At 51.5% G+C, this 8,602-nt stretch overlaps 2 long non-coding RNA genes across 2 annotated transcripts; one reads left to right on the forward strand and one right to left on the reverse strand.

The window, feature by feature from the left end:
* Positions 1-1,865: 1,865 nt before the first annotated feature.
* Positions 1,866-7,396, reverse strand: LOC135416359 (uncharacterized). Its single transcript, XR_010431561.1, has 3 exons — positions 7,084-7,396; positions 3,547-3,637; positions 1,866-3,382 (listed from the first exon to the last, which is right to left on the reverse strand). It is a non-coding gene; the product is annotated as an uncharacterized LOC135416359 (long non-coding RNA).
* A 383-nt stretch (positions 7,397-7,779) lies between these two features.
* LOC135416360 (uncharacterized) lies at positions 7,780-8,602 on the forward strand. The gene is made up of 2 exons (XR_010431562.1): positions 7,780-8,119; positions 8,331-8,602. It is a non-coding gene; the product is annotated as an uncharacterized LOC135416360 (long non-coding RNA).

Below are 8,602 nucleotides of genomic sequence, written 5' to 3' on the forward strand. Positions count from 1 at the left end.
CTTGCTGGCTGGGAATTTTGACTACAGTGTCATGCCTGCCCAACCCTGTGCAGGCAGACCTCAGGAAAAGTGATGCTTAAAATGCTAAGGGTGAGATGAGAGCAGGGGAACAGCCCATCTCAACCCTTTGTACATTCACTGAGCTCCTTTGTAAAACTGCCATGATTTCTATCACCATTGCTGCAGAGCATCAGGTACTGATGGCTGGAGACTTTGTTCTGGCATCCAGCTCGTGTGTGCTCACAGCCAGCCTGTGCCCATCCGTCCTGTGCCCGTTTTGTCCTTCCCCTTAAATAGCTCTTTCCCCTTGGACACGATTATAGGGGACAGTCACACTCCCTTCTCTCACCTCTGCCTTTACTGCTCAGCCTAACCAAGCTGTGCTGGAGGTTGGCTTGCAAAGAGCTCCTTGAGCTCCTTGTCCTGATGTCAAAACCTGTGTCGCATGCCATGATCAGCTGAGACACAGCACACTCTAGAAGAGCCCTGCTGGTTTCGTACACCCACGGAGCTCACAAGTCACCTTCTCCTCCCTGTTGCAAACAGTCCTTGAATGAACACACAGGAGAGCTCAGTTTGTCATCTGCCAGGAGGGTTCGTCCAAAAGGTGAACTTAACTCACAGCTGCTTTTCAAACCCTGCCCAAGGATGGACTCAGGAGCTCCAGCTGCTCGTTCTCAGGCAGTATCAGGACTTTCTGCCCCTGCCTGTCCCCAGGAGGGGGCTGCTGCCTCGCTGTGGTCTTGGCAGAAGTAATGGTGTGTCCCCTCCACGATCATCTCAGAGTGCAACCTACTGCCCTAATGTCCTCTGCAGCAGCAGGTGGCTTCAGGTGGAACATCGAGTGGTTTCTCATGCTTTAGCTGTGGGAGAACAGATCTTTGGGAAAGATAAGATGGACAGGACCTCACGAAGGCTAGGAGTGGGGCTAAAAGCCTGGATCGTGGAGAACTTTTCAGCCTGGCTCATCCTAGATTTGGCTTCAGAAATTCAGGGTTCGATTTCTGCTGCAAAGTTTGGTGTTGATTCCTCGAACTCAACTGCAGCATCTCCTGCTTCCACCCAGCACTCGCCAGGGTGTCAAGGGAATATCTGCCATCGCCTGTTGTAAATGTGCTCTGGCAGCAGTGAGAGAGGAATTGCTATACAATTTTGTCTACAACAGCCCTGCAAACTTCTTTTACTCCTACTTGGAGCGTAAGTTTTCTATCATGGAGCAGCCTCTCCTCCATCTCCAATGCTGAGCTGCACAGGACCCCGCCTTTAGGGAAGCCTCCATGTGTCGCCATGGAAAAACTCCCTTTCAAATGAATTTTAATGGAAGTATTTGTATTTAATATTGGCTCCTGTGTAAAGGATCAAAGTCCTGGCCCTTGCTATCTCTCCACCCTCCATGAACACACAAAGGTAAGCTGCCAACACTCCTCAAAGCTGCATCCTGCAGCTCCTTGGTCCCGCTGAGGTCTGTGTGCTTGGGAAGAAGATATAGGTGTGCCAGCAGTGGCCATGACCGTGATGACTTTAAAGCAGAGGAATGCTTTGGAAAGTGAATGCCTTTCATAAAAATCCCCCCAAATATTTCATTCTGTCCTCATGCTCAGCCAAACAGCTTCTCCAAGTACCCATCGATTACAACTAATAATAAAGGTAAGTTTCTACTATCATGACCTTACCTCACTAAGTGTAACCCCCTGTGCGTTCACAGATGTGCTTTGGGAGCTCTTCCATAAGTGGAACTGCTGGAAATCTCCCAGAATTGAAATGACTTCACTTGATATTTAAAGAGATGAGAAAAAAGGGAGCGGAGAGAAATACAGTCAGTAGATTAGACGCTGTCATCTGATCCACTCAAGGTACAAAGGACATTAAACAGAACTGAAACTCAAATTTAATGAGGCTGAGAGACACAAACTTGTGTGTAATTAGCTTGCAAGATTCACTGCCACAAAGTATCATGGAGGCCAAGAGCCGGTCACAAAAAGTGTGGAAATATATACATTTATACACACACACATGTAAAAGTGTATATATATATATGTATACACCTACACACACACACGTGAGCATATATATGTGTACAACTGTGTTCTCTCAGGGCTGAAAAGGACTTGACAACACCATTCAGTCTTTTCCCCAGATCCAAGACAAGATCAAATAGACGTCGGTATTTTCTGACAGATGTTTGTCTAGACCTGTTTTTAACAGAGAATCTCCCACCTCCCGGGGCAATTTATTCCAATGCTTCCTTTTCTTCTTCAGCTTTCTCCACACATACACATATATTTATCTCAGAAGGTGAGCGGAGCAGCCTCTGATGACTTGCACATCAAAAGGCTTGTTAACTCATTTCTCATGGCAAGATCTTTCTTGTGAATGACGTACGAGCCCAGAAGATCCCATCGTGACCTGAGGTGACAGGCTGAGCTTGGGGGACCAGCAGATGGGTTAAGGAGGGGCAAATGGGAAAGGAGGGGGAAATTCAGTCCTTTCTTTATTAACCCATCAGATTTGTCTGCTGATAAAAGAGGGACCAACTTTGTATACTCCATTTTTAGGCTCAAACAATAAGCTCCTCTGTTTTTTGATAAAATAAATACATTTTTGGCTTCCTCAGCAGCCACCTCAGAGGAGATGCTGTCCTGTCAAACTTAAGTAAGGCAAAAGAGGGGATGAGGAATGAGGCTGCGCAGCTGGAATATGTAAATGGCAGGATGGAGAGTAGCACTTTCCCAGCCACGCTGGATATCTATTACCTCCACTTTTGGACTGACAATGCACCAAATGTTTCATTGCCTGGGGCCTTACAAAGCTGACCAGCTTTTTTAGCTGAAAGCACTAATGTAGAAAGGCAATTGGGAATTAATTATTTAATGTGGTTCTTGTTGGTAGAAAGCTTCCACCCCTCCTGCGTCTCAGCTACCATTATACATATGTTGCTTTTCTTCAGACTACAGTGATTAGGCAGCAGCAGAAAATGACCGCTAAATCCTGTTCCCACTTGCAATGAACTCCATTTAAATCGACGGATTTGCATTCAATAACCGAGGGCAGAGTTTAACCCCGTGCTGGGAGAGCATCATTTGTGACAAAAACCATAAACAGATCTGTTTCCATTTCTGAAAATAAGCCCTCTCGTACCTCTGCTCCCAAGCTCCCTCTTTGACAGGCAGCAGAAGAGTACTTCTGTTTAAAAATTAAAATCCATACGAGTAGCCCTATTAGGAAATCAGACTGAGCTCCCTTTAATGTGGCTGTTTGGATGCCTCACTGGAGCAGGCAGAAAGGTGTATCCCGAATCCACACCGCATGTTGGTTCAGCTCCAGCTTCTCCCGGATTCTCAAGATAAGCATCTATTTCATTTAGAGCCTTTTTAGTTATGACCTGTGAAGAAGCAAATGTCCTTTTGAAGATCTCCCTGCAACAGCTGCATACCAGAGAGTCCCGGCCAAGTTACTTGAAGAGCTTAAGGATCAGGCCCCAAGTATTTAAAAAATAAAGTGCAAAATAAGGATCTGCAGCAGGGCTGAGAAGGGGCATGAACTTACCTGTCAGCCATCATACGTGAGAAACTGGTAACTTCTTCCCTGCAGTCATCACCTCTGGAATCATTCCGGAGGAAGCTCCGACAGGAGCCCACTAAAATTCAACGTAGTGAATTAACCCGGGAATTAATTTATTGCAATGTGTCGTATTTTTCCAAACACAAAATATACTGGGTTAGCTTTTTTTTTTTTTTTTTTGGCTCTTCAGATGAAAGAAATACGGCTGTACAGATGTGCTTTTCTGAGATCCAGTGGCATGAAACCTGAAATGCCCCAGCAAGTTTCAGGAGCGAGAAGTTTTAATCACCATGGAAGCACAACACTTTTGAAGGTCTATGAAATTATACACCCAGGTCTGAAGAAAGGGTAAACTTATCCGTCTGGGCAGATCTGTTGATAAACAGAGACAACTCATTTTCTTCTGGAAAGCTGCATTCTATGTTGTTTGAAAAAATAATCAGTTGTTCAAGACAGGTTTATGCTGGGAAGGGAAGGAAAAAAAAAAAAGCAGTGCTGGGAGAGACTTTCCGGAAGGGAAAAGGAAAGGCAGTGTGAAAGTATTCCCGTCAGTTAAGTGATTCCCTGCAAATTCAGGAGGTGGAAGAGATGATGAGCTGAGCATCTCTCAGGGCCAGACAGAGCAAGGCTGGCGACGACAGAGGCATATGGAGACCCACCCAGGGCGCAGACAGAGCGGAGGACCCCCAGACCTCGGCTTACGCAAGGTGACCTTTCCCCTCTCTAAAATTTCAAAGCTGGCGTTGCCGGCGCTGAACAGACTGTGTGCCATATGTAACATGACCTCAGCTCTGCTCTGCCAAGCCACTGATGGCATCACTAATGAGAGGTGAAAGGTCCCCTCCTCGCAGCTCACTCGGAAACCCACCGAGGCGGCGGGTGCAGGACGGGCCCCCCAACCCTGTAGCCCTGCAGGCAGACACTCACTGTCCCCCTGACCCCATATCCCTGCAGGCAGGGGCCTGCTGCCCCCCAACTCCATATCCCCCTGGGCAGGTGCCCACTGATCCACCACAGGCAAACACACTCATACAAGGGGTTGATGGTGCCTCTTCCCTTGGCCCAGCTGAAACTGGCACAGTCCCCCAGCAATGGAAATATTTGTTCAGTACCCAAATGCAAAGCAGGTAGGCAAAGAGAGCCCTGGATGTAAATCCTGTCCTTGGTCCAGCTGCCACCCTTCCAGCCACCGGCAGCACCTTGCTCTGAGCATGGATCATGACTGGGCATTGGCTGGGTGGGGAGAAGGATTTGGGCTTGAGGATGATGTGAAAGGAGGAGGTCCTTGAGCTGCCCTCCTTAAGCCAGAAAGGGCTTGAAATTTAACTTATTTTCTTTTCCAGCATTTTGCACTAAACCTGTTGCAGTGTCTTGCACAAAAAAAACTCAAAAAAATCCCCACTGCATTTCCCCCCCACACCCTTTTTTTCCTTTCTTTTTTTAATAAGGGGGTTTAGGTTCTTTTTGCAGTTTTCCCAGCGTCCAGCGCCCCCCTGCCCCAGCCATCACCTAAAAAAGGGACAGATGGGACCCGCCCACACTCCACTCCTGAGCACCCGTCTTCCTGCCCCGGACACACGTGGGGATGGTCCATGTGCTCCAGGGTGGGTGTCACGGGTGTGGGGTTCACGCGTGTGTGGGGGGTGTACACGTGGGTGGACACCTGGACACAGGGCTGTGGGAGCGTTCACATGGCTCGGTGTGTGCTCACACGGGTGCCTGCCCACAGGTGAGGGCAGGCAGGGATGTCTGTGCCACCTGAGGAGCTGTACACACAGAAGGGTTTGCATTCGGGGGGGGGTGTCCGCACACGTGGGTGGGGGAGTACACACAGGTGGATTTTGGGGTGTCAGCACCCCGGGGAGGGGCACAGGTGTGCGTGTGCACGTCGGTGGTGAGCACACATGGGTATTTTGGGCGCTGGGGCGCTGCCCGTGAGATGTCTGGGTGCTCAAGGGTGGGTGTTACAGCGCGGGCTTGGCGTGGGTGGCCCTGCACCCCCATTCCAGCCCCGGGACCCCGGCGGGACGGGGCTGCAGCAGCCCCGCCTGGAGCGGAGAAGGCGCCCGCAGTTTTTTCGCTTTCGCAAGTGACTCATTCCTGGCAGATGTGGCACCGCTGAGGTGCAGTGAGGACCCACCCACGCACTCCGTACTTATATTCCACACACACCCCCCCGCGACCGTGCTCCTGCCTCCCCACAGAGGGCCAAACCCCGCGGGGAAGGGGCTGGTTTTACCCCTCACTGATTTTCTGCCGGGGATTCATTTTTACATCGCATCCGGCGCTGAGAAATTAAATTATTCGTTTCAAACACTTATACCGCACCCCCCCCCTTCCAGCACACCCTCCTCTCACAGGGGGGCAGACGAAGGTGCCCACACGTGTCGGGTTGCGCTGGGACATATCCTACTGCCGCCCGCGGAGCGGCTGCGGAGGGGCAGCAGGGACGTGTTTTTCTTCCACGGAGGAGGCACATCTCGGGGGAACATCCTGCCGGTTGCGGGGAAGCAGCGCTCGAACCCGCGGCAGCCCCGCGCCTGGTTTGGCCGCAGCCGAATTCCAGCTGCATTATCTTACTTTAAAAAAAAAAAAAAAAATAAATAAAATAAAAAAAATAAAGCTGTAGAAGTTGCAACTACCATTGTCTCTGGTACCGAGACATTACGCCGAGAAACGAGAGGAAAACAACGTCGCGACAACGCGAACGGCCGCGCTGATACCGCGCGGGTCCCTGCGCGCCCGCGGGAGGCTCCCAGCCCCCCCTGGAGTGGGAATCCCACCTCCCGCCGTGGGACTGCCACCCCCCGTGGTGGGGGTGCAGACCCGCCCGGCAGCGCTGAGGGGCTTTGGGGAGGTGTGAGCGGCTGGGATGCAGCGGGTGGGGGTCTCCCCCTCTGCGTGGGGGGACTGCCACTGACGGGGGGAGCCGCGCACTCGGGGGCGTGTGGGCACTCGGGGGTCGTGTCGCGGACACGGACACGCGGGGGAGATGCAGCCCAGCCAGTGCCGGCTGGAAGACGAGCCGGCAGGCTTCCGTGCTGAAAAGGAGTTAAACCCCGCCGTTGTCCTTTGATTTAGGAAATGGCTCATCCAATTCAGTTCCAGATTATTCAGGGGCAGGCTGCCTCGCTCGCTCCCTCTCTCCCCACACCAGCCCAAACATCTTGAAGTAATCAGCAGCTGAGAACGGAGACGTCCCCCTGGCATCTCAGGTTAAAGAAGGAGGTCCAGGAAAATGTGGTAGAGCCATTACAAGAAACCTGAGATGCATTCATCAGAGACTCCAATTGCCATCGCATTAGGATTGATTAGAGACCAGCAGTACCGTAATGACCCGGAAAGCGGGGCATACGGGGATTATTAATATCAGACTTCTCAAAAAAAAAAAAAAAAAAAAAAAAAAAAAAAAGGAGGGAGGGGAAAAAAAAGAGGAAAAGAGAGAAGGAGGAGGAGGGAAAATGAGGGAAAATTTAAAAAACAAAAGCGCATCGCGGGACTCCTGCTCGGATGCAGACTTACCTGAGAGCACAGGCACCGGCTAGCCTCGAGGACGAGAATTTATCTAACTTCTAGGAAAGAAAAAGCAAACAAATATGAGGGAAAACCCCACCTCTGGGCACCCTGAAATCGCCCGCCTCCGTGTACGGCTCGCCCAGAGACTCCCAACTCCGCGGCCTCGGGGCCGGGCGAGCCGCGGTTTGGGGGTCCCAGCCGGGGGCTCCCCCACCCAGGCCAAAGGACGCCGGTCCCCGGGCTGGCGACAGCAAGGACAAGTTAAGGAGCCACCAGAGAGGGGTAAAGAGACCTCGATGGCTCGTCTCCTTCTCAGTTCCCTGCGCCAAAACAAATCAGCCCCTCCTGGTCTCGGTTTAAATGTAGCTCACTGGATAATTAACTCCATCTTTCCAGCCCTGCTTTAACTGTTTATTTAGTGTCACCCCGTATTACCATCACTAGCACTTTCCTCTGAACAGGAGGAACTGGAGGGTTTCACCTCCCAAAAGGAAATTTTTCGTAGCTTAAAAGAATCAGCAACCAGGAGGTACATTAGCAAAGAGAATAGGGGGGACAGGGACTGGGGGTCCTATGGGAAATGCAGGAGAAAATAAGGGTGGAGGGGGGACAGAGACAGAAAGACGTATCGGCCCTCGGAGAGGGAAAAAAAAACAACGCGTGATCACCTCTAATCCTTTGAAAAATGTCCCGGTAAGTGCGCGAAGAAAGAGCCCTTTGTGCCCTGGGGATCGGCCACGCCGGGAAGGCCTTATCCTTATCCTCATCCTGCCCCACCATCCCGGCCCGGCCCTGCCCTCCTCCGGCAGCCCCGGCCGGGCCTGACCCCGCCGGGTGCGGGGGGACCCCCGCGCCGGGCACCCCCGGGGCGCAGGGCCCGGGGGGCCCGGGCAGGGACGCGGCCCCCGCCCCGCGGACACCGGCTTTGTTTTTACAGGTGTCGGGAGGGCAATTTACTAACAAGTAATTAAAGGTCGCACCGGTTTGCAGGCGCGCCGGGCCAGAGGCTCCTGCGAGAGAAGAGCGGTGCATATGGAGAGGGGTTTGTCCTTCCTCATTAAAAAATAGAATAATAAAGGGGGGGGGCGGGGGGAGAGAGGGAGAGAAAGAAAATACAAATCCTTTATTGTTGGGGAATAAGCCGGGAAGCTGGCTGTCTCCCTGCGCCTCGCATTCGGCAGGGAAGGCGGCGCGGATCCGGTATCACGTTGCAGATCCTCACTCGAGATAACGAAATGCGATCTATTTTTCAGAACAGCAAGTGGATGGGAAAGGAGCCTCTACAACACAAACCTCATTGACTTAATGGGTCGGTTTTGGATTTCGCCTTCGAAAGGTTCGGCAAGCGGCAGCGTTGTGTTTCTGCCCCGCCGGCTCCCAGCCTTCAGCCCCGGTTCCTCATCCCGACGAGACGCGGCTCCAAAAAAAAAAAAAAAAATTGCTGCTTTTATTTTGCTGCTCTATTTGTTTCCTTCAGACCCTCACACTTAAAGAAAAAAAATAAAATTTATTTTTGCTTGGGGAA

The sequence above is a fragment of the Pseudopipra pipra genome, chromosome 6 (genome assembly GCF_036250125.1).
Source record: "Pseudopipra pipra isolate bDixPip1 chromosome 6, bDixPip1.hap1, whole genome shotgun sequence".
Classification (NCBI taxonomy): Eukaryota; Metazoa; Chordata; class Aves; order Passeriformes; family Pipridae; genus Pseudopipra; species Pseudopipra pipra.